Below are 27,062 nucleotides of genomic sequence, written 5' to 3'. Positions count from 1 at the left end.
CCCAGAGCTCATATCTCTAGCTGCATATGTATCAAAAGATGGCCTAGTCAGCCATCACTGGAAAGAGAGGCCCACTGGACTTGCAAACTTTATATGCCCCAGTACAGGGGAACGCCAGGGCCAAAAAGTGGGAGTGGGTGGGTAGGGGAGTGGATGGGGAGGGTATGGGGGACTTTTGAGATAGCATTGGAAATGTAAATGAGGAAAATATCTAATAAAAATATTTTTAAAAAAAGAGAATGCCCTTTATAGGTTCACATATTTGAATGCTTAGGGAGTGGCAGTTGGAGGTGTGGCTGGCCTGGTTGGAGTAGCTGTGTGCAATTTTCTGGTTTCTTTGGAAACTCAGTTATGTCATATATTGTTTTCCTGAGGGAGGGAGGTGAAAGGATATTTTGCTGAAGGAGACAGGTGAAAAAAAAAAAGAATGCAAACTGAAAAAGTCATGAAGAACAGGCAGGGTACCTGTACCATCTTTGCTTCAGGTCCTGTATCCCTGCAGTGACAGAGTGTAGCCAGAGAGTTTCATGATGATAAAAGCCGTTCAATCCCCAAATTTCTTGTTGTTATAGTGTTTTCTCACAGACATACAAATCTAAGTTATTAATGGATGTCACGCAAGTGTTTTTTACAAACAAGAAGAAATTGGAGTAAGAAAATAAACTGATAAAAACATATTTGCTAGTACTATATTGGGCTCCTGAAATATTTCTCCTGAAATAATACACACAAATGAACATACCAGTCCTTCCTTTATGACCTCTACTGTCTGCACTTAGATAATAAAATATCATACATCTTCAGACAAACCCGTAACAATAGGTGCTTGGGAGGTATCTAGGCCTTCACACTTGGGGGTAGACAAGGCTGCTTTTGCTAGCTGAAAGATGACAGACAGATGGTAAATCAACAAAACCATTATGTTGTTTCTATTTATGATTTCATGACTGGAATAATTGTGAAATTTGAATTAAGTCTAAAGATGTATTAATAATCCAACATGAAAGTTGCTGTTTCATTCTTATATTTCAATTATTGTTCTGTAGGACAAAATAACTCTTATTTTAAAAAAAAGACTAACATATCTTGGAGGAGTGTGGTATAAAAGCAAAGATACTTTTGATACATGGAAATATTATTGAAAGAGTAAGTAAGAGTTCTTGGTTTTGTGCATATGTACACTTATCTATAAGCTTTCATGTGTGTGTTCAGTTACGTCACACTACACTTGTGGAAGTCAAAGGTCAATGTTTAGTTCTGGTTCCTGCCTTCTGCCTTTTTTGAATAAATTATCTTGTTTAATCCACTTTGTGTTCCAAGCTACCCGGCCTATGATGTTCCAGGGTTTCTTCTCGTTTCCCTTTCTGTCTCTTCACATCCACTCCATAGTCTGGCTTTTGTGTGGATTCAGGAAACTCACACCAAAGTCCCAACGCATGTATCATAGTCGCTTACTCTCTGAGCATTCTTGTTGCCTACCTGTTCTTTTTAAAGTGATGAAAACAGCAAGCCTATTTGGAAAGTATTTAAAATAAGAGATTTGAACAAAACTCTGGATGTTAATGAGCCATATAAAAAATGACTTTCCCTTAGTCAAGTTTCCTGATAGGCCCTAGAATCTGAATACAGAGAAAGAGTCTGTCAGGCAAGAGCCACAAGTGTGAAATAAAACCTAAAGTTAGGCAGCATGGTTGAGCTTTCTAGAAGCACTGCTCTTGACCGTCTGAGCACTCTGTGATGGACACACCACTTCCTTATCTGGTGCCTGCAGGATTAGTGAGCTCTAACCTCAGTCTTCTCTCCTCCAGAGTCCCTCAGTCACTGATAAGAAAGCTGTGCTTTGATGACGCATAAGGTGAAATTTCTAATTCATCAAAAGTGAGGATGGTTGCGGTTACCCTGGAATAAATCCTGCTTTTCTTCAGAGAGCCAGACTGATTAGATTTTGTTGTTACTTAAATATCAGTTTTCATTGTCTTTGTTCCTGTGAGAATGTGTCTATCTGTTCATGCTATTGAGCATGTATGTAGGTCACAGGATGACTTGTAACAGCATACTCTGCCTCCACAGTAGGATTTCCAGGGATCAAAAAATTCCTCTGGCTTGGCAGAAAGTGCCCTTACCCACTGAGCAGGCTCACAGTACTAATTAGATTTTGTAACATAGATAATTTCGGTATTCATGGTATTCATTTTATTCAAGAAGGAAGATAAAAAAATTAAAAAGAGGAGCCGGCATGGAAGCGCATGCTTTATTCCCTGCACCTGGGAGGCAGAAGCAGGCAGTTCCTCTTGAGTTGAGTTCAAGGTCACCCAGATCTATGCAGTGAAGCACTAGCTCCTGATTTAAACTTTCAAGAAACAGAAAACAAAAAGAAAATCTTTCTCTCTCAGAAAGAACTAAAGCCTAATTCAAAATTGCCTTTTTGCCACATTTACCTAAATTTGTAATTCACTTTGTTGTTCTTGTTGGGATGCAATGGTAGTTTAAAAGAAACAAATATACAGGTTCATTCCCTTTACTCTATCAAATACATTGATGCCAAGCACTGAGATAGGCTTAGAAGATGGAAAAAGGGGTGAAATCTGTGAAAGTAGCCTATTAATATTTGATTACTTCAGCTGGCATCTCTTAGGAAGGATGGACATGCGTGGTTGCTACCCTTCCTTGAGAAAGTAATGTTTCCTTCTTATTTCAAAGTTAGATTAGTGGTGAAGGCTTTACCCCAATTCTGCTATTGGGATGCTCTTAGATTTAATTTTAATAGGTTAAAAAGAGTCAAGTTCTACGAGGCATTGTGCTGATATTTAAGTATTGTGTTCTGGAGAAATCGAGGATGCTCCCATCTCCCACCATTGTTGCCTGGAAAAAAGGGTTCAATTGTTAAGGAGAAGAATAAAATGGACCTTCAAAAGGAACTCAGAAGGACAAGCAATTCTCACAGGATAAATGCTGGCAATCTGCTGACTCATCATTTTCTGTCCTCAAGTCAACAGTGAGGCATGACCCTAGATTTTGTTAAACAGCTCTTTATTTTATTTTTTATTTTTATTTGTGTGTGTTCAAAGTTTTATTGGTGTTCCAACTTGACACAATCCTAGCTATATGTGAGAAGAGGGACTTAAATGTATCTGTAAGATTGGCCTGTAGGGAAGCCAGTAGAACTTTTTCTTTTCTTTTCTTTTCTTTTCTTTTCTTTTCTTTTCTTTTCTTTTCTTTTCTTTTCTTTTCTTTTCTTTTCTTTTCTTTTCTCTTCTCTCCTCTCTTCTCTTCTCTTCTCTTCTCTTCTCTCCTCTTCCTCTCCTCTTCCTCCCCTCCCCCCTCCCCTCCTTTTCTTCTTTTCTTTTCTTTTCTTTCTTTTCTTTTCTGTTTGTTTTTGTTTTTTGTTTTTCCAGACAGGGTTTCTCTGTATAGTCCTGGTTGTCCTGGAACTCACTTTGTAGACCAGGCTGGTCTTGAACTCAGAAATCTGCCTGTCTCTGCCTCCCAAGTGCTGGGATTAAAGGTCTGTGCCACCAAACAGCAGAACTTTTTCTTGATTATTTCTTTCTATAGGAGAGCCCAGCTCACTGAGGATACCTTCCTCCAGGGCAGGTAGTTCTGAGTGCTGTAAAAAGCAATCTATGCCTGAGCAAGCTCTGGGAAGCAAGCCAGTAAGCAGCACTGCTCCACAGTCTCTGCTTCAGCTCCTGCTTCCAGATTTCTGTCCTGTTGAGTGTCTGCCTTGACTTCCTGCAGTGAGTAACTGTGTCCTGAGAGTTGTAAGACAGAATAAACCTTTTACTCCTCTTGTTGGTTTTGGTCATGGTATTTTTTCACAGCAATAGAAACTATAACTACAACAGTCATTATACCGTATCTTGATTGAGATTATCTCTCTTTAAATGTATCTTACTTAGGGAGAAATAGATGGAATCATCAGATTTACTTGTTCCACCACAGGATTCTGGATATGGGTGAAGATTCAAAAAAAAAAAAAAAAAAAAAAAAAAAGAAAAAAAGTCAAATGTTAGAAAAAAGATCATTTGACAAGCTGTCTAGCACTTTCTATACTTAATATAAAAAAGCAGTGGCATGCCATACCATTCATTATTCTTTGTCTGGTTCTAAAGTTTTCAATTTTTTGTATAAGAATAAATTTTTATTTCTATACTACAAAAATAGCTCTTTATTACTCAAATCCTGTTGCCTTCCTATAATCTTCTGCCTCTTTCCTCAAGTATCTAGAGATAGTATTAAGCAATCATTCCCAACAGAACAGAAATGAAGAATGTTAGTTTACATGTAATTTCCCCGATTTATTGCAAATAAAAACACCAGGCCTTACAAGGTGGAAGATGTGTTTTCCTAGCACTTGAAAAATCCCATAGAATAGGTACGCCACTAAGTATATCGAAGTCTCACGACACAAAGAAAGACAACACTACCTCATCTATCTGTAGATTCCATAGGTATTGCCATTATTCCCTAAGGAATCATTACTTTATCTACAGGGAGGAGAAAGCTAACCAACAAAGATTGGATTCTGAAGCAGGAATTTCTGGTTTCTTTAGAAATTCAGTTGTATCAAGTTGTGTTTTTCTGGAAGCTGTCTTGTAAGAGGATGTTTTGCTGAAGCAAACACATCAGCTGGCAGGTGGTGTTTTTCTGGATTGGATGGTTGAGGGGACTTGTCATTTTATAAAGAGGATAAATGGAACCCAGAAAGAGTGAAATGATGCTCTTGCATCATGACTCAGTGCAATGCTTCCCTGGTCTCCCTTCTCTACTGGTCTTACCTGATCTTCACTTCTCCTCGTATTCCAGCTGGTTCTCGATGCTTCTGTTGACTTGCGCTAATTATCTGATGTCTCTCATGGATCAACCAGCTGCTACTGATTTGTGTTTTGTGTTTTCTATTGGACTAGACTGCTGGTATCCAGACCACAAAGAGTGGAGTCACCCCAAAGAACTGTTTCAAAAACAGGCCCATAAACCCCTTGTCCTATTAACCTTCTTTCTCCCCAACTATAGTCAGTGGGTTAGAAGGGAGGCTGAAGATTCAATAACCCTAAATAAAGTAGGTTTAGAAAAATCTAAGTGTATAGGACTCAGAAATGGTTTACAGAAATTCTATTCATGTGACAGAAAATAGTAGCAGGGCTACACCAAAGACCTACCAGCTCTCTCTTAGTGGCAATGTAGTGAACATTACAGAGCTTTTGTTTTGAAAATAGAAAAGGAAAAGGAGATGTCAGGGACATTCACAGTCCTTGCCAAGGTGGCCACAATGGAACACCATGGCAAAGCCATGTATAATCTGGTTTTCAAAGATGCTGATGTGGAGAAAGGATGGTTGGCACAATGGTTGGTGGTAATTGGAAGATGGTAAGCTCAAGATGAAAATAGTCAATTTAAACAAAATTAATATAAGGTACATAGGAAACAAGGCAGAATTTCTCGTTTTTAAATGAATTGTTTTATTTTATTTTATATATGATATGTTGCGTTATCTTCAGACACACACATCAGATCCCATTTACAGGTGGTTGTGAGACACCATGTGGTTGCTGGGAATTGAACTCAGGACCTCTGGAAGAGAAGACAGTGCTCTTAACCACTAAAACATTTCTTCAGGCCACAGGATTTCTTGTGGCAAGATAACATCTATATACAGTAAGGAAACTGTAAAATTATTCTAAAGTTGAAGAGTGAACTTGAAAATATTTTTGTTTCCTGATCAAACATGAGGTATAAGTTTACAGCATAAGAGTATTGATGTTTTGCCCACAATAAAATTAGGCTATCAGGTAAAATTAGGCTATCAGGTAATCTTAAATACTCACTAAATTCCCCAACTGTCCTCTATTAGATGCATTTCTTAGACAAAAGCCTTCCTTGGGGATGGTGTTCCATCCACTCTTCAGCTTTAACCTTCCTTCTTTATCCACAAATCTGAATTGGTCTCCATCACAAAAGTCTGTACTTACTCAGGGTCTAAAATAAGGTACTTCCTCATGGCTAAAATAAAGTAACTTAAAAGAAAAGGAATGCCTTTTGACTTACAATTCCAGAGATATACATTCCATCATAGCAGGGAAAAGGTAGAGTCCAGCAGGAAAGACATGATGGATGGTATAGGCAGACACTGGAGGGTCATGTAGCTCTCACATTCAGAAAGCAGACAGGGAAAAAGAAGTGGGCCCCAGCTACAAAGCCTCAGGTGTCACCGCCAGTGGCTCACTTCTTCCAGAGAGGCAATACTTTCCAATGCCGGTGAGGCCTTCTCAAAGAGTTCCAGTAGCTGGGGAGCAACTACTCAAACGTGCGTGGATCTCACATTTAGAATACAACACTGTAGTTAGATCTAAAGAATTAAAGATGTTACTATTGAATGTCATCAAGCCACTCATTTAACAAACTCACCTAACTGTCTTCCTTTTCTGCCACTGAAAAATTTATTAGAGAAATAGTATACTATTCAGCTACTTTAAGATATAAATTTTTTGCTTACAGAGATGGAATGATTCTGACACCAATTGCAATTGACCCTAATAGGCCCTTATCCAGATCTCTGATACATTTTTTGTCCTTATCCACTTTTGGTACAAGGATTAAATGAATGATAAGGCAAGCTAGAAATTTTTCATTTACACCCATCTTTTTTTTTCATTTTTTTCACTAAATTTATTCCCCTTTATTAGCAGTTGTATAAGAAGGGCCTCTTGAACATAAGAGTTCTCTTGTAGTAATTAACAATGTTAAGTAAGATCTAAAAACATTAGTTCATGAGTTTATACATAAATATATAATTCCTTAAATGCTTATATTGCACCAAGCAGTCATCTCACTTATGATTCTTCATAATTACAAATAAACGACTTTGATAGCTCTAAAGAGACTTCAGATATATTTTAGTCAGCCATATGGGGGACATAATATTTTGAAAATGAGCCAAGAATCATAATATGTGTTCTTGCCTGTGGTAGGAATGTATGTTCAATCAGTTTCTGTATACCCTGAGTTCTTTCACTTTGGGAGACAAAGGCAAAGCAATGAGTGAATACTTCATATGTTACTTCAACTTTGAAATCCAGTTACTTGGTTGAAAATTCTATTCTGGGCTTCAAACATTTCTCAGTTAGGGGAATAAACTAAAAGGAGCAAACAGGGCTGGAGATATGACTCTCAACAATTAGGAAAAGCATGCACTTCTCTTCCAGAAGTCCTGAGTTAAGTTCTCAGCACCAGGATCAGGCCTTCTTATGGCCTCAGTGAGTATTTAAAAAGATGTAGACTGCACTCAAAACCACACACATTCACATGAGCAAAAATTAAAGAAACAAGTGGGTTTGTTTGTTTATTTATTTTTACACTCCAGATTTTATCCCCCCTGCCCCCAAGTCTACCCTCTGACTGTCCCATATTCCATACCTCCTCCCATCACCCTGTCTCCCTGAGGATGTTTCCACCCCTACCCCCACCCAACCTGACCTCTAAACTCCCTGGGGCCTCCAGTCTCTTGAGGATTAGGTGCATCATCGCTGAATGAACACAGACCTGGCAGTCCTCTGCTATATATGTGTTGGGGGTCTCACATCAGCTGGTGTATGCTGCCTGGTTGGTGGTCCAGTGTTTAAGAGACCTCAGGGGTCCAGATTATTTGAGACTGTTGTTCCTCCTACAGGGTCACCCTCCTCTCTGCTTCTTTCAGTCTTTCCCTAATTCAACAACAGGGGTCAGCTGCTTTTGGTCCATTGGTCAGGTGCAACTATCTGTCTATGACTCTTTCAGTTACTTGTTGGGTCTTCTGGAATGTGGTCATGCCAGGTCCCTTTTTGTGAGTGCTCCATAGCCTTAGTAATAGTGTCAGGCCTTGGGACCTTCCCTTGAGCTGGATTCCACTTTGGGCCTTTCATTGGAACTTCTTTTCCTCAGGCTCCTCTCGCTTTCTATCCCTGCAGTTCTTTCAGACAGGGACAATTTTGGGTCAGAGTTTTGACTCTGGGATGGCAACCTCATCCCTCATTTGATGCCCTGTCTTCCTGCTGGAGGTGAAGTCTATAAGTTTCCTCTCGCAACTGTCAGGCATTTCATCTAAGGTCCCTCCCTTTGAGTCCTGGGATTCTCTCACCTTACAGGTCTCTGGTGCATTCTGGAGGGTCCCCTCAACCTCCTACCTCCTGAGATTGTGTGTTTCTATTCTTTCTGCTTGCCCTCAAGGATTCAGTCATTTTCCATCACCCAATACCAGATCAGATTCCTCTCTCTCCTCAACAGCTTTCCTCCCTGGTCCCTCCCTCACTCCCCACTTGTGATTGCTTTCTTCTACGCCCAAGTGGGCCCTCACTTTGGCCATTCATCCTGTAGTGGTCAGAGAAATGCAAATCAAAATGACCCTGAGATTCCCCCTTATAGCAATCAGAATGGCAAAGATCAAAACATTAGGTTACAATGCATGTTGTCAAAGACGTGGAGAAAGAGGAACACTCCTCCTTTGCTGGTGGGATTGTAAAATGTTAAAAACCACTTTGGAAATCAATCTTGAGGTTCCTCTGAAAATTGGAAATAGATCTAGCTGAAGACTCAGAAATACCACTCTTGGGAATATACCCCAAAGATGCCCCACCATTCCACAGGGGCATGTGTTCCACTATGTTCATAGTGGCTTTATTTATGATAGCCAGAAGCTGGAAGCAACCCAGATGTCCCACGACAGAAGAATTGTTACAGAAAATGTGGTCACTTACACAATGGAATATTACTCAGTTATAAAGAACGAAGACATCCTGAGTTTTGCAGGCAAATGGATGGAACTAGAAAATATCATCCTGACTGAAGTAACTGAGACCCAAAAAGACATGCATAGTATGTACTCACTCATAAATGAATATTACCAAAAGAAAAATTAAAAAGTACAGACTACCCAAGATATAGTCCACAGAACTCAAAAAGAAATAGGTGTTTTTAAAAAGTATAAAATCTGCCATCTCACAGTTTGATCTTTATTCTTAAAATAATTTTTCCCAAAACAATGAAATCACATATAGCCCCAAACTAAAGGACTTTATGTGATTCTTCTGAGTTATGCCTTATTCTCTGAGCTAGTATTTTTCTTATTTTTTAAAAATGTGTTCTAACATTTGTCTCTATCTACTGCCTTCTTCTACTCTTTGATGTAGACAGTCCTTTTCTGGCTAGGTTCTACCCTTCCTTGTTGTATTTATTTTCCATCCTTTGCAAAAGTAGTGGTCCTTTTTCCCTTTTCTTTATAATACATTATCTTTGAATCCCAGAATCCCCAAAGAAGCTAGTTAATAGGATAAGGGAAGGGTTGGCAAAGATTGGAAAACAGAGGACTAAGGAAGAATTTAGAATTAAAGACTGGGAAAAATAAATCAATATTTCTAACAGGTTATTCACTCACTACATTTTCCTACTTTTACTTCACGGTATAATAATTACACAGAACCATGTCTCTTCCTCTTAGAATGAGAGATGCTTAAGGGTAGAGCGGAGACCATTGATTTATGTCTTTATTTCCATTTCCTGGCAGATTTCAGAGCAGCCATCCAATAAATGCTTCCTGAGTAAATAAAAATGAATGAATTAAAAATACAAAATAGAATATGTACACAATTTTTATTCAACTTAAAATGAAAGCATGCAGCCCAGTAAAACATATCCAGATTGCAAACACCCAGGCAGATAGAGATGTTTGGAAGAGAATTATGGATAGCTTTGTCATGTAACAGAGTGAAAACCATAAAGAAGTGTTGATGACAAATGTCATCTTTCTATTAATGTAGTTTTGAACAAAATCAAGATATTTGAACTACTTTACTTACTATACATTTTCCTGTGCCATTTACGAGTATGAATCATATTAATAAATACAAATATTCCTTTTTTGGATGCCAATAGCTTTCAGATTATACTCGAAAAGTTATAAATCTGCCTGGATTGTTTTTTGATATCTGCTAGAGGATGTTCACATTAAGATAAATGGATTGTCATGTTTCAAGAACTGTTTAGTTTCACTTTTAGGGGACCATCTGTCCTCTGATGAATGGCTTTGTGCATAAGATTGGGCATGCTGATTTAGCTCTTTTTAAAATAAATGCCATAGCTAATTAGTTTCTTTAAGAGTATGATTCTTAACCCCTCTGACTTCCAGTCTTTTCTAACGATAACTATATAAAACGGTTTATGCTCACTTAAAGGTTTCTTTCAGGGTGCAAATGCATTCATCATGAATTACAGGAAAAAATTGAAAGGTTAGATTTCATGTATTCTGAGCTGAAACACACTCTTGTCTTCTGAGAAACTAACTCTTTAATGGAGTGCATAGTTGGAAGCACTCATGCTGGATACTCAGGGAGGAAAAAAGGCCAATTCCTTTCCTTGAATCATTTGGCTCTTCATAGAGTGAAAAAATGTCATAGTCCAATCACCTACCTATTTTTTGAACTGCCACTCAACATCATGTAGAGGAGAACCATAACAAAAATAAAAATAAATTGAAAGGTGCAATTTAATTTGAGACTGTGAACATATTTTCAAATAATTCAGACATACCCCAAAATTATACAATCAATGTGACTATTCATTAACCATATACAATTGTGTTTTAAAGGTAGGCATCAAGGGATTTACAGTAAGACACACATAAAATATTCCATTTTAAATTACCAAAACCATACTCTTAAAACACCTTTTTTTCCTCAGTTTGACAAGCTACTCAAGTTCCTTCCTGCAAAAAGCATCATTTTTGCGGCACCTTCTTTGACTTTACAAGTTGTTCTACTTTCTATTAATGCATCCCCTATATCGTAGCCAACTAGAGTAATTGCCTTTGATTAGTGCACAAAACTCTAACCAATGAAACAGGTCAGTGTGAAGTTGGGATATTAATATTCATGGGTTTTTGAGAAATGTTCCACATTTCATTTTACAGTACAGTCTTAGATTTTAGGGAATGATGACTGAAATTAGAGAAGAATCTAAATAAGCTTAGCCTTATGAACGCTTATTTTTATTCCTAGAAAAATCTACAAAGAAGTTCAGTTTATACAGTTTATGTTTCATGTTTACAGCCACAGAATCTGCTCCATAATTAAGCTAGTAGGACACACCAGTTCCCTAGCACAATTCTCTGACAACAATCTTGGGACATCAACTAAAATATTAAAACATGCATGTTTATTGAGAGTAATGTTTATCTTTGTGAAAATATTTCTAGTAGAGTTTGGCATCTAAGTTTTACTAAGTGTTGAGATAGAAGAAATAACAATTAATTGCTTCCTTTCTGTCTACATGATCCTGAGTTTCTTTTATTCTGTGTATTAACAATGAGCCCTCTGCTGCCAATGGGAAACTATAGTTTTGAATTCATGCCAAACATATTCTGCCACATGAAACCCAATTGCTGCATTAGAAAGTTTGGAAAGAGGTTTTAGGATACAAGAGTTTTTATGTTGCATATTTTTTTCAGACTTCCATGAGTATTATCTTGTTGTATTGTCTTCTTATCATACTTAATTGCTTAGAATTTTCTGTATTGGATCAAAGAAAATTTATTGACAGGTTGATTTATAGCATCAAAGGAAATGTGCATCGAAGAAGTAAAGAAGTAGACTTAGAAAAATAAAAAAATAAAAAGCCCGAAGCCAATCTAGGGTCTTGCTCATTCCACTCTTTCCTATACCTCTGCAGGAAGATTGAATTCCCCACTCTCAGTCTGAAAATAATGCCCTTGCTTCTCCCTTACTCAGTCAGATGATATTATACTGTCTAAAGCATTTCCTCTGACTTCTCCATACCACCCTCTTCTGGTTCAAATTCTGCCTTGAGTTTACACATGTTACAAAAAGAAATCACTTTTGTTCCCTCCTCTGTCCCTAGCTACCACTTTCTTATTTCTTTTTTTCCTACCAACATAACCTAAATATCCCACTAATGGGAACTGACTCCAGTTCTGTGCGTTATATTTTCTCCTAAATGTCGTTCATTGTTTCTGGGCACAGCTCCGCACACATTACATTTTTTTTTCAGAAAGCTCCATGGGTCTTTACTCTGATTTGCCTTGCATGGCATATGAGGAGAAGCTGGCATAAATGCCAAAGCCTACTTCCTAGAGCACAGCTTGCCCCCAGCAGCCACATGCTGGTTTTCTTCCTAATTCCCTGCCTGATGCTTCTCAAACCTTGATGTTGCCTTGTCCTGAAGGTGTACCCACAGTGGACCACAGATTCGGTACAGCGCACACTCAGGTACCAATTTCCAAGCGAAGCCAAATGCAAACAGATCCTTTTGAAGTAAGGGAAAGAGACAGGTTTGCTGAATCTAAGTCAGGCAGGTTTTCCAAACGCTAACTTTAAGACAGAAAGTTGGGAGGCCTGTGTTAGAATGAGCCAGGACATGCTGCTAAGATCTGATTGTGTATTTTAATTATGTTAGTCAAAATCATGAAATTTGATTGCTGGACCTTGATGGGACCTTCATGATTTGATGTTATTGTTGTTGATTGGGGTGGTTTTGTTTGCTTTATTTTGTTTTTTTTTTTTTTTTAATTTTTACTTATTTTATGTGAATACAGTATCACTATCTTCAGATATACCAGAGGTGGGTATTAGATCCTATTACAGATGGCTGTGAACCACCATGTGATTGCTAGGAACTGAACTCAGAACTTCTGGAAGAGCAGTCCGTGCTCTTAACCATTGAGCCATTTCTCCAGCCATCCCATTAATATTTTTATGGATGAACCATGGCAATTAGTCTCAGGAATGAGTCACTGGTGAAATAAGGCACTACACCTAGGTGGCCAGCCTTAGGGGTATAATCTAAGGGTACAGCAAGGGGGAAAGAGAAGATGGGGACAAAGTGAAACCTATAGGTGCTATTTTTGCCATGCTCTGGTCTGTGTTTGCTGTGCTTGTGCCCTTCATGTCTGAATTGAAGTGACTGCTGGATATTGTTACTGTCATCTCTCCATTATAAATACGATCTCATATACCTATTCCCATGTATTTTGGTCATTCATTTAAATTCATTCATTAATAGTGGTATTTACCGTAACAAAGAAATCCAAAATACTTTATAGAAGTACTCAAAAGGGGTTTTTCTATCTATGTCACACTTATGTTTTACCCTGTGTGTGGAATTTGTGTGTGTGAGTGTTCAGGATATTCACAGTGCTCTGAGCAGCAAGTCAAAGACAGCTTCAATCTGGTATCTCCAATGGGTTACCGGGCTTGACCTCTTTCCCTGGATGCTTCAGGCTCTGATCCTTGCCAACTTCAAGAAAGAGATATTCAGTAAAATTGTACATGATCCTATCCTGGGCCATGATTAAGCCTTTTTGTATCCTTGTTACTCCACATTATATTCCTCATTCCTGGCCCTTATAATCTATATTAAGACACCATTGGTGCTAGACATGAATTGTTGTTATACCCACGATTGAGAACATCAGTGTTAGTAATACTTTACTTAAACAAGGATCAACACAGGTTTTTTTTTTATCCTATTACCTAGCTCTAGTTATATAAAAGACAATTTTTTATGTGTTATTTTAATAAGTTCAGTAAACATTCTTTTTCACACTGTAAGCATCATCTTCACTATATCCTAGGGAGAATTGTAATGCCAAAGGCCATTTGTCTGTCTTGTTCATTATTATGACTAGTATATTTTAAATATGTAGCAAATTTTTATACATGTTCTAAGAATACTATGTCTACATACAACATTAGAATAATAGAACTTGTTTCTTAAACCCGTGACTATTGTATCTTCAAAGAAATAAATACATTAGGCTTCATATTTATTCCTCTCTAGATCTTATAGTAGCTCACTTATCAAGAAGAAGGCTTAGAACAGAGCACAGACTTCTGATAGACTCCAAGAGTAACAGGCTGCTCCTAGAAGCTGAGCTTGTGTGCACTTCCTTTCTACCTCAAGGTTGTTACTTTCATACATATATTTCCCATGTAACTCAGCTGTAAATGTCTTGTTTTTCCTTCAGTATTAAATATGTATATAATATCATGAATTATATTTTTCTCTTCTATAATGCTGCCTACTGTTGGTATAGCCCAACTAAGCTCTATCCAGGCATGGTTCACTATGAGGCAATGCCAAGTGGGACTTTTTGTTTTACACAAGTAATTTGCTCTTTTTTTTCTAAGTATTGCACTTAAATTCTTTTGTTATTGCTTTAGGTAAGTTTATTTGGTTTGTCTATGTGTATTTTTCAGTGAAGTATTAATACCAGCAATAGGTGGCCATGACATTAACAACTGAAAAAGGAATGGCTTACCAGGAAAAATATCCAGAAATACTCTAAGGCAAGAAGATGATAATTAAACAAAAGCAGAAAACAAGAGAAAACACTTATATTTTTGTCTCAAAAAGTTAGTACTTTTATAAAACAAAGCTGTATATAAAAATATACAAGAAAGAAAATGAGGTGTATGATGTTAGACAGAAAACCTAAAATTTTATAAAATTTAAAAAGCATTAGTCCTTAGTAATTGAAACAAATTGTTACTTACAAAACTCAAGACTCCTCCTGTATCCTTAAAATGAAAGATACCATGCACAGAAAGCTTTGCTTCTTTGGAAATGCTTGGACATTCCCTTATATCCCATCCTGGAGAGGCAGCATCTCTCAAGGCAATACAAGTTTCAGAAGTTACATAAGTTGAAATCTCTATGGGTTTTGAAAACCACTGTTTTCATCTTTGTAGTCAGTATGCAAACAAGTTATGCTGGTTATAATCTGTGTTTCTCCTCACTCTGGAGCCAACTTTTAAAGCAAGTGGTGAAATTATTTTTGAATCATTTTCAAATTATCATAATTATACCTTTTTCTACTTAGATATAGCATTAAAATGAGTACTTGTAATGTGATATTTTTATCATATTTGTTTATTTATTTACATTAATTTTCTCATTGGAATAATAACACATTCTAAATATTGTAGCAAATACCATTTATCCTCTTAGGTACCTGGTTATATAAATATAATCTATCTAGTCTTGAAAAGAAATGTATTTTTAGGAGAAATAATAAAATATTATCAAAAAAGAAAATTCTATTTCTAAGAATGGAAGACGAGGTAACTATACTTTCCTCTGGATTGCTTATGTCTGACTCTCTGGGTTTCTGTCTTTCTGTCTGTGTGTCTGTATATCACTTGTTTCTCTAACACACATACACACAAACACACACACACACACACACACAGAGAGAGAGAGAGAGAGAGAGAGAGAGAGAGAGAGAGAGAGAGAGAACTATAAAGACTGACAGGAAATAATGTTGGTCCCAAATTAGATACCAACAATGTAGTATTTAGTCTTGGTTGCCAACTAGACTGTTTGACTCACCTAGAACCTGAAGATCAGTAGAGTAGTGTGTGCTATAATGGTCTTTTCCGGGACAATTTGCACTGTAGTCAGTGACCTGATTCAGGGAAGCTTTACCCTGTATGTGGGTAGCACCATCAATAAACTGAGGGACCAGATGGCACTGGAAATAAATAAGTACACTGTAGCTGTCTTCAGATGCACCAGAAGAGGGCATCAGATCTCATTACGGATGGTTGTGAGCCACCATGTGGTTGCTGGGATGTGAACTCAGGACCTTCGGAAGAACAGTCAGTGCTCTTAACCGCTGAGTCATCTCGCCAGCCCCTGTCACACTGTTTTTACCTACCTGTTTCACTGCTTCCCAGTTTCAATATGGAAAAATAATTCCATCAATCTATGTAAACATTGAGGTTGTTCAATGTTTCGGTGCATAAGAACACTTGCTCTACCAGCATGAGGACTTGAGTTCAAATCCAAACTACATATGTGGAAAAAAATTAGCTGTGGCTCTGTGCACATCTGCAACTCTAATGTTATGTAGCAAGGGTGAGGGTGGCAGAGATAGCGAAATCATTGAGGCTTTCTGCTTGCCGAAGAAGCTCCAAGTTCAACTAGAGACCCTGTCCTCCAGGTATAGGGAGCAGAGTGAGCAGGACACCCAACATCCTCCTTCAATGCTCATGTGCAGGCATGAATATACCTCCTCCATAGTCATGCGCCTATCTAGACCAAACACATATGCCCTCACAGTACATTTGTGCAAACATATGCTTAAACAAAGGAAGTGAGTACATACCAAGGAAATATTCTGAAAGCACCAATGGGTGAATCCAGTGGTGAAGTGGGAGTCTCATCAGCTGGTATCCAAGACTTTAACCTATGAGTTCTCAGGGCGGTGCTTAGAATCGAAGATTTACCTTCCCAGTTCCTGCCAGGAGGCTGTGAAGAACTAAGAAGTAAATGCCTGATGACTAAGGCAGGAAATGCCATGGCCAATTAGTTCCTCTGAGACCAGCAGAGCCATGACAAGCAGTGGGTGCAGAAAAGCAGGAGGACAGAGGCACATATAAACAAACAGAACTAAAATGAAAAAAAGAAAAGCTTGGGTCTTAGGGCAATCCCAATCCATCCTAATAGTTACATGAAGCATGGAGTGTTCTACAGGTAACCATGGCAACAGAGTCACAAACCCAGATACTCCTTAGCTACATATAGTTATACTCCATTCTTGGCAGCAATAGAAGCAATAAGTCTGCACAAGCCTGTCTCTGTACTCAGTCAGACTTGCTTACTCTGTCTGTCTGTCTGTCTGTCTGTCTGTCTGTGTGTCTATTGTTTCTTTCTTTCCTTCCTTCTTTTGATTCTTTCTTTCCTTCCTTCTTTTGTCCCTTTCTTTCTTCCTTCCTTCCTTCCTTCCTTCCTTCCTTCCTTCATTCTTTCTTTCTTTCTCTCTTTCTTTCTTTCCTTCCTTTGATATTTCTTTCTTTTGTTTTTTTGTTTTTGTTTTTGTTTTCTTTTTTCGGCAAATGCCTGTGGTATCTCCTATTAAGGAAAACATACCTAACTTTTAAGAGAAAGATGTAACTTAATAGTTGATTAACAAGTTTCTGGTTTCTGCTCTTTAGTATGAAGTGTGTGAGTATAGGGATGTATGTGTGTGTGTGTGTGTGTGTGTGTGTGTGTGTGTGTGTGTGTGTGTGTATGTGTGGTGTGTACGTATGTGTTTGTGTGAGTCTGTCCTGTGTGTGATGCACACATGTAGAGCCAGAAAAAAAAAATCTGTAACATAGGTGCTTGGCTTTAGCATCATTTGAGACAGGTGTCTTGCTGTATGCAAATGTCTTTGCCAGGCTGCCTGGCAAGCAAGCTTTAGGGCTGATTCCTTTTCCACGTCAAACTTTGTTACATGAAAATTTTGAAAGTGGCTGACTTTACAATACTGAGCCTGGATTTATGTAGGTTCTACAATCTGAATCCAGATACTCACATTTGTCCAGGAAGCACCTGACTGATTGAGCCACCTTGTCATCCCAAGAATGTAATTCCTGAATTATGATTCTTGTAGAAGCCCATGAATATTGTCTGGGAAATAGAAACATAAATTCCCAAGCTAGTTCCAGGCACAGTGAACCAGATGCCCTAGTTTTGCCCAGGAATCTCCTGTAACCAGCTGTCTGGGTAAACACTTCCAGAGACATTGGAGGGAGGAGTCATTAAGCTGGCCTACTTCTGTTTCCCTTCACCTCCAACATTTTAATGATGGAGGAAGGAGAGTTTTGCCACTGCCATATTTCATTCTACATACATGAGGGACAGTTTAATTTTTTTTCTTTTAGGTTTTTCTTGCACTAGCAATTTCTGATAGTTGATAAGGGAAGATGCTGATATTGTCTACTGAGTCTTTGACCTTCTAGCTCCTAATCTGTCTCTTACCTGGAAGACCTGTCTGATATCTCCCAAATACCCTATTGAGAAGCACTGATCAAAAGCTTCAGTGTTAATTATAAAGCAAAATTTCTGATTACATGTGTATTCAATATGTAAATTTAATACAAAATACATTTTAAACAAACTTGTCATCTGATGAAAGTTTGCTTCATCTCTAAATTCAATGAGTGGCCTCTTTCAAAGACAACTGATAGTGTGATAAGCGCTGTGGAGCAGGTATAATACTTAACATCTGGAGCATGCTCTGAGCGATGAGGAAGAGTGGAGTATAATCCATCAATCATGACAAAAAGGGCTCACTGTACTGCTTCATACAGCCAACTGTACTAGATTTTATTCTGATATTTAGTCAGAGACAGAGATAGAAATAAAATATCTCCAAATAATGGTTTCTATGGAAAGAACTGTCTCATTAGACACTTCACTTTTACATAATAATATGGCTACATACATACCATATTAATATTTTCACTGGAAAATTAAGTAAGGCAGAGTAAGGCAAAGATACTCCTACTAAGTCTCAAAAGGGTGTTAGGATCATATTTCCTTTTTTTTTTTTTTTTTTTTTTTTTTTAGGAGACACATGAAACTCTGGATTCTATTTGTCAATTTATGCAAAGCATTAGTCCTTCCAAAAATATGCTGTAGAAATGTTTAACGCTTCATATCTTGCTATAAATTCTACATAGAATTTAAAAAGTTGAGTTTGATTAATGGAAATGGAGAGCTCTGTGTCGCTGGAAAAGGCATCACCTGTAGTTTGCTCCTCGGCGCTCCTGCTGCTGGTGACCCAGGCCATCCATTTCAGCCGCTTTGCCTCTGCTCCTTGCACTGTTTCCTTTCCTTGGCCAGCACTAAGAGCTAAACAAATGGTCAGTCTTGATGGATCCCACGTGCATTATTGTTAGGGGAAGAAACCTGTCTTTAAAGGATAATGTTCTTCAGAATCCATCCCAGGAAAGAGCTTGCCTTCATATATTTATTATTTCAAATTACTATAGCAAAGCATTTTTAAACCAGAACCACTTCTCATGATCTCTCTCTCTCTCTCTCTCTCTCTCTCTCTCTCTCTCTCTCTCTCTCTCTCTCTCTCTCATGCTGCATCATTTCTCCAATCCTTTAGGGCTCATGTAGTGCAACTGTCATATTGATGTAAAAAGCTGCTGTCTGTACTATCTAATCTGAGACTCCAGCACTGGTACAGCAAAACTGGTGGTTTAACTACAGGAGAGAAACACAAAGTGGCTTCAGGGATAGACTGACCAACAAAGAGGAGCAAAACAAGGTGAGGTGCTTCGAGAAAGAGGTGGCAGCTATCCTGCTGGAAGTGTGCCTTGGGATTTCATAAAAGGAGATTGGTAAACTACTCACGTTTTTCATTTAACAGTCTGGTATATTCACATTAATCTGTATATCTTTGGCATTAGCACTACTCTCATTGAGTGGGACTAGGCTGTCTTCAACATTTCATATTTCTTACACTCTCTGCTTCCTTATAAAGTATGTGGGATGGTGGGCCCAATTTTTCCCATTCAAAACTGTGGTGTTGGGTTCTCCTCATGCAATCGCATGAGTTCTTTCATAACTCTCAAATAATAATGGACAACTGCTGTCAGTGTTGGTCTGAGCTGTGCACCACTCCGCTCTTCCATTACTCCTTTGCACAGCGTATAGTACAGCGCTGTTGCCTTACATTTATAATTTCTAAATTCACCATTCTAGTTCCTGCTTCACTTCCTACCAATGGTCATTTTCTGCTGGGTAGAGCCCTGTGCGTAAGAGGGCCTGACTGAGGTGCATCAGCTCATTTGTGTTTATCTAATGGCTTCAAGTTTACTGTTTTATAGCTTTCCTCAGGGTGGGAATGAGTCAATCTCTGTTTCTTGTGACTTCTTCTCTTGGACTCTTTCCTTTTGCTTGCTGTTTCCAATTCCAATTTGATGGTTACTGTTTTATCTTTATATCATATCATATCATATCATATCATATCATATTATATTATATTATATTATGTGGGGTGGGATAAGGAGTCTTGAGAGGTGTGGGGAATCCCAGAGCAAGTATGGTGTGGAGGCATATCCTGAGATTGTCAGGAATAGAATATCTTCCCATTGTTGCCCCAGATTTGAGGATCCCTGTGCACATACCCCTGTGCCCCAACCTTGACTACACTGGAGGTTACTGTAGCTTGGTAGTCAGGTTAAATTTCCTCTCTCTTCATGAGTTCTTGTCCAGAAACACCTGAAATTACTCCTTATGCTAATAAGGCTTTCCCAGCAACCTGGTCCTGGCCATGAAGTATACCCACCCCTATAGCCTCCTTGTAGCCCCCAAAAGGTAGCTTTTCTTCCCACCATTAAAATGAGCTGTCCCACTGAAGCTGCCTCTACAGAGTCTGCCCGTTTTGTGAAGCCTAACGTTTCTTTCACTCCTGGTCATCCTTCCTCGCTTCCCCTCTCAGGATCCACACATTGTGATTGCTGGTGATTACACCACTATGTCCTGGAAGTGGAGCCTGGGCAGCAGTATTGTATTTTATTTTTATATCTTATAAACCTGTTTGCTTTCTAAAGATACATGGAAAGTGAGTGCATCCAAATTGGGGGGGGGGGGTGTAGGAAGAAATTGGGAGGAGTAAACGGAGGGAAAACTAATCGTGGTATATTATGGGAGAGGAGAAAACTAAAAAGAGAGTAAACTCCAAACATAATTTTCAAATATCTGTTACACTCTGGCCCATAATCAAGCTCAGCTGTACAATAGCCTTACCTGTGAATACCTTTTCTGATCCAACCTATGTTGGTAGATTTCTCCCCTGCAGATAATCCTAAAATTTAAAAGGAGAGGATGTTTCCGATGATTCGCAGGGATGTTTCTACCTTTCTTTTTCTTTTAAGCCCATCGACAAGAAACTTCCTAACTAGATAATTAGTTGTAATGTTCAGACACATTTGGCAAGAAATGAAAATTAAAATAGATCTGTTGGGTGACATAGACAAACACTGTGTACTTGCTGACTATACAAAGCACATTCTTCTAATTCCATAATAAATAAAGAAAAATATGCTTGTTATCAATGCTAATTTTTTCCCAATCATAAAATGACATTTCAGTTTTAGCTTTTTTTAAAGTAATATGATAAATAATGTCACACAGTGACCTTAGAAAACATCATTCTGCCAAATTTCCAAGCCATTAAAATAAAAGTACTTTTCCCCAAAATGACAGATGTAAATTAATTTCAGCTGCTTTTATTTCATGTCTAATGACATTTTGTTGTAAATCAATAAGAGCTCACATGACAGAAAATAGTAAAAATGAAAATCTGTTAAAATCATGTACAACTGAATCTTACACAAATTACAGTTTCTTAAATTAAAAGTGTTGTATGCATCTTTACTAAATATTAAATAAAATAACACTTAATAGCTGTCAACTGAAGATAAGCTACATGAAGGTAATTACAAAAACAAACCTGTGATCATGAAATGGCCACATAGTAACATAATATTCCTGTTTGCTAGCCTCATAGATCTGTTGTGATTGCATCTGGATTTTCATTCACACCATGGCACTTACCTCTTGCATACAATTAATAACACTGTAAAAAATTGGAATAATTTACACATTTGTGTCTTTGTGACCCAGCTTCATGTGTTAATCCTCTGGAATGACTAAACACACACACACACACTCACACACACACACACATACACACACATGCACACACGCACATTGTATTTAAAAGCAATGTGTATGTAACTTGAGTGGATCTTTCTGGAATTATGCCTCTGTGAAAGGGTCAAACCATTTGTTAGTGAGGATGCTGCAGAATCAGTGCACAGCATTGGTTGCCTGATAAGAAAGAATGAATGAGCACATGAGACCAGAATTTGGAATGTCTTGAGAAGCATGAGAAATGTGCTCAGTTCGGTCATTGCACTTAAACACTCTAAGCGTGAACTTCTGATTCTGTTCTGAGTCGTCATCCTGGTCTCTGTAAATACACTCAAAGAAAAAAATAAGCAAGTAGCATTCATTGCCCATGTCACTACGTGGCCTACTTACACTCATCCTGTGAGGAAAGTGGTGCCCCACAGGCTATCACAGTAATGGTCACACATCTCTTTGCTGTAGTCATTTGCATGCAAATGTTCTTAATCATAAAAAATAAACTTTGTTATTCTTAAAAAGAAAATACGATTAAAAGTAGGACAAGATCACACATGTGTTTTACTTCTCACGCAGTTTATATCACAGAGTAGGTTCTTTCTGCTACATTTTTTCCAGATATTGAATCTAACAAATTGAAGGAACCCCTCTCTGCCCACCCATGCTGCATTGCAGAAGTCTTGGATCCTCTTCCCGCATTGGAGCTTTCTCTCTGTCTAATACAGATGCTTGCTGTTCATTTCAGCGGTGCATCATTTTCCCTGTCAGACAAACCTCACATATGTCGGGTTGTAAATATTGGAAGAAGTGACATTTCATTGATAACCCACGTCACAAATAGACATGGTACAGGTAAGTAAAAGACACAGATGGCGAAGACAAATGTACCTTCAAGAAAACACCAAAAGAGACAAGATGAGGTGGCAAGGTGTAGCAGAACTCTGTGAATTCTTAGTAATGCTAATCTTCAGTGAAATGCAGAACTAATAAATATGTCTGTAAAATAATAAACTTTGCAATCGTTCTCATGAAATTTGTGAATAAAGCTGTTTCATGGTAATTTTTTGTACTTCAGCAGTCTTTTCTGCTGTCTGATTTAACTTAGTTTTATTGCTAAATGAAGTTAAAAAGTGGCTCACTCAAAAACCCATAAATCATTGCTGCCCAACTTAAATGCATTTTGAAATATTATTCCATAATGATTGCTAGAAGAAAGAGCATTTCAATATGCGTGAATAAAAATAAACATGAGATGTATTTTTCTTGACCCAGGGATCTATGAATTATCATTTGATGTTTGGAAAATAAGATTATGTCAGTAAAATAAAAAAACAGTATTTAAAAATTATAAAGGTTAAAACAAATAATCTATATTAAAATAATTATAAGTATCTTTGATCAGATAGATTATGTAATGAAAACAATTGAACTTATTTATGGGCACATTAAGAAATTTATTAGGTTAAAATTGATTTTAAACTACTCATTATCAATAAAACATATTTCTAAAACTAAAAAAATAAATTGTCTTAATTGCATTCAAAATTATTGACACAGTGAAATTATGTTCAGGGCAATATGGCACTGAATAAATTTTAAAACACTATAATATATTTTAACTATATATTTTTAATATCTATTTAAAGAAAAGTTACCGAATTTGAGTTCAATGACAAATCAGATGTTTGAAAAGAAATGTGCCCTTTTCCAACCATTAAAACAGAAAATTTAACATACTTAGTAGGGATATTGCTATTTCTTCTTTAATCTAAGTGTGTTGGTGACATAAATTTCTGTCTTTTGTCCTTGGTTTTGGTCAAAGACAAATTAAATATGCCATTATTATTGCCTTGAAATAAAACCTGAGAGAGAATTTTTAACTCCTTACATTTCATTACCTAATTCCAGTTAGAATATAAACATTTTTGAAATATGTATTTAAATATTATATATGCAAGCCTGATAAAAATATCTAAGCTTTATATTCTGTATAAATAGCTGCTGAGTGAAGAAAGAAAAAATGTCTATAGAATATGTTTAAACATGTATGGGCAAAAATTAAAGCATGCCTAAAGTTAAGGAAGTTTTTCACACAGGCAAAAGTCATTAGATATTAAAATTTCTAGCTAGGCTTTAGAAGTAACCATTAGAATTATTGAATTAGCTCATGAGCTGGAAGAATGCAGACTGAGTGCAGAAACTGTAAATCAGGAAGCTTATTTTTTTCAGAACCAAAAATTTTACCTTTAAAATAAATAACACTTGACCTTTTCCAAAGCAAGCTTTCAAATGCATATTCTATATTAGTTTTTACTTCTGCTTTTCCAGTATTATTATTCCAATTAAATACATTTAAAGTGATCATTTAAACCAGCACTTATATTCCAGTGAAGAAAACCTAAATCCCAAATCAAAATGTTCATTCCAAGACTTTCAAAATAAGGCCTGCAGTGACATTGAAATTCATCAAGCCACCTGGTGTCCACCTGGGCACTTGCTCTGCTCTAAGCCAGGTGACAGCACAGTGACACAGGCAGAGAACTCTACCTTTGCCAGCGCTCCTCTCTCATGATGGGTTCATGCCTATGCTTAGTCATGAACTGTGTGAAGCCCAACCCCATTCTATGATCATCCTCACAACCTGCTTCCAGGCCATTCCATTCCTTTACCATTTACAATCACTTCCTGTTTCCCTTCAAAGTTCCAATTCTCCGACTATTACTCAAAAAAACTATCCACCATGCTTTCTCTACAGAGATGTATTTTTAATTGAAAATAGATTCTTCTCACATACAGTACACCCCAATCACGGTGTCCCTTCCCCCAACCGCTCCCTGCTCCCCCAACGAATTCCCTCTTCTTCAGATCCACATCAGCCTTCAGAAAAGAGCAGGTCTCCAAGAGACAGCAACCAAACAGGCCAAAACAAGATACAAGTAAGACAAGGTGAGAGCCCTTATATTGAGTCTAGACAAGGCAACCCAGTAGGAGCAGAAGAGACCAAAGACCAGAAAAAAAGTCAGGAACACACCTGCTCCCACAGTAATACTTCCCCAAACCACCAGCTAACAGCCATGACATATATGCACGGAGGACCCAGGCAAGGGCATGCTGCTTCAGGCTCTCGAAGTGCTGATGAGCCCTGCTTAGTTAATTCAGTGGGATATGATCTCTTGCATTCCTCCACCTCCTTTGACTCCTACAGTCTTTCCTACTTTGTTCTCTAAGGTTTTCCAGAGCTCTGAAGGGAAGGACCCGATGCTTTAAGAGTTATTTAAAAGTGGAAGTTTGATCATTTCTATTAAAAAGTAAGAAACTTCTTTAAAACACAATTCACACTGAGATGGAAATTAACTATACAAAATTTGTTTTCTTCACAAAAAAAAATCATAGCAATAGTCTCTGTATTACTCTTGGAGCAGCCACAAAACATTTATTATTCAGGATTGTGCTTATAACTTAGAATGAGAAAGCAAACAAAATCATGAAAGAAAATGGTGAGTTGCCTGACTAGATGGTCTGTGATTTTCTTGACCATGACACAGAAGACACTTCACCATCTAAAAGCTTATTGAAATATAGGTTCATCAAAGACATACAAATAGCAACAAACAAACATAACAGAGTAGTGTCAGGCTCTATATACTTCTTTATAAGAGTTCCATGAAGGCAAAAATATACATAAAAAAATTTGGTCAACTTGCAAACTTCTGTATGATAATTGGTGTAAGTGTCCATTACATGCTACTATTTCCTCTTTCTTTTGCTCTCTCTCTCTCTCTCTCTCTCTCTCGCTCTCTCTCTCTCCATATATATATATATATATATATATATATATATATATGCATATATATGTATTTGCATATGTATACTATGTGTATATGTGTTATGTGCATATTATATGTGTATTATATTATATGTGTGTATATATTTTTGAGAATTCAAGAAAAACCTGGATCTTGTATGTGCTAGTCAACTACTCTATCTCTAAGCTATATGTTCAGTCCTTTTATTTGTTTATTTGTTTCTGAGAAAGGCACACACTATTTAACCCTACTTCCTTTGAACACTTTGAATCGTTATTTCCATGACCAGTGACAAATGTGTATCTAGCCAGGAAGACATACATGCCTCTCCATAATATTTCACTAATCCCTGCACTCTGAACAATCTTATGTGCCAAGCATAATAAACAGCATCTATCTTTCAATAAACCAGCTTTTCTCCATTCAGTTTAGGGTTTTTTTTTTCTCTCCTCATAATTTCTCTGACATTCAATCCTTATTCTGTTTTTACTCTGGGGGTCACTCAGATATTCATCACAATCAAACGTAATTTTAATAAGAAGCTTTATTAAGTACTGGTGTACCAGATGCTCATGGTACCAGAGTTGCAACTGAGTGTACATCCAAACTGAGTGTACAGCAGCATGTGCTGTTTTGAATACTATTGGCTCAGGGAGTGGCACTATTAGGAGGCATGGCACTGTTGGAGTAGCTATGGTCTTGTTGGAGGAAGGGTGTCCTTACAGGGGTGGGTTTTGAGAACCTCCTGCAAGGATTATGGAAGGCATTGAGGATGAGGAAAATTTGAACTGTACAGACCTGGCTCAAGAAGTTTCAGTGGAGAAGAGTTACAGTATGTGGCCTAGAGACTGTTCTTGTGGTACTTTGGTAACGAACGTGGCTGCTTTTTGCCCTTGTCTGAAGAGTCTCCCTGAAGCTAAGGTAAAGAGATTTATATTAATTGAATTGACAAAAGAAGTATTAAAAAAGCCCAACAGATTTTGTTCTCTGGTTTAGTCTCATGAAGAGCATTATGATCAAGCATAGAAATCTTTTTTTTTCTTAACTTTTTATTAAATATTTTCTCTATTTACATTTCAAATGTTACGTACTTTCCCAGTTCCCCCCAGAAACCCCCTATCCCATGCCCCCTCCACCTGCTTCTATGAGACTTTTTTCCCACCCAACCTCTCCCGACCTCCCAGCCCTCAAATTCCCCTATATTGGGGAATCAAGCCTTCACAGGACCAAGGACCTCTTCTCCCACTGATGCCCTACAAGACCATCATCTGCTGAGGCTGGATCCATGGTTTCCTCCATTCATACACTTTGGTTGGTGTCTGGTTGGTTGATATTGTTGTTCTTCCTATTGGGTTGCAAACCCCTTCAGCTCCTTTCAGTCATTTCTCTAACTCCTCCATTGGGGACCTTCTGCTCAGTCCAATGGCTAGCTGCAATCATCTGCCTCTGTATTTGTCAGGCTCTGGAAAAGCCTCTCAGGAGAAAGCTATATCAGGCTCCTGTCAGCATGCATTCCTTGGCTCCATCCTGTGAGTATTGTTTCCCCTTCTAAGAAGGATTGAAGCACCCACACTTTAGTCTTCCTTCTTGTTGAGCTTCATGTGGTCTGTGAATTGGAATCTTGGGTATTCTGAGATTTTAGGCTAATATCCACTTATCAGTGTTTGCATACTATATGTCTTCTTTTGTGATAGGGTTACCACAACAGGATGCTATTTTCTAGTTCCATCCATTTGCCTGTGAATTTCATGAAGTCATTATTTTTAATAGCTGATTAGTACA

General features: G+C 37.7%; 1 long non-coding RNA gene across 1 annotated transcript; it reads right to left on the bottom strand.

Moving 5' to 3' along the window:
- Positions 1-9,497: 9,497 nt before the first annotated feature.
- On the bottom strand, positions 9,498-16,514 carry Gm40178 (predicted gene, 40178). The gene is made up of 3 exons (NR_168329.1): positions 16,151-16,514; positions 14,538-14,791; positions 9,498-9,565 (listed from the first exon to the last, which is right to left on the bottom strand). It is a non-coding gene; the product is annotated as a predicted gene, 40178 (long non-coding RNA).
- Positions 16,515-27,062: the final 10,548 nt, after the last annotated feature.

The sequence above is a fragment of the Mus musculus genome, chromosome 3 (genome assembly GCF_000001635.26).
Source record: "Mus musculus strain C57BL/6J chromosome 3, GRCm38.p6 C57BL/6J".
Taxonomy (NCBI): domain Eukaryota; kingdom Metazoa; phylum Chordata; class Mammalia; order Rodentia; family Muridae; genus Mus; species Mus musculus.
The sequence above is the reverse complement of the archived record's forward strand: the minus strand, read 5'-3'. Positions and strand labels throughout refer to the sequence as shown.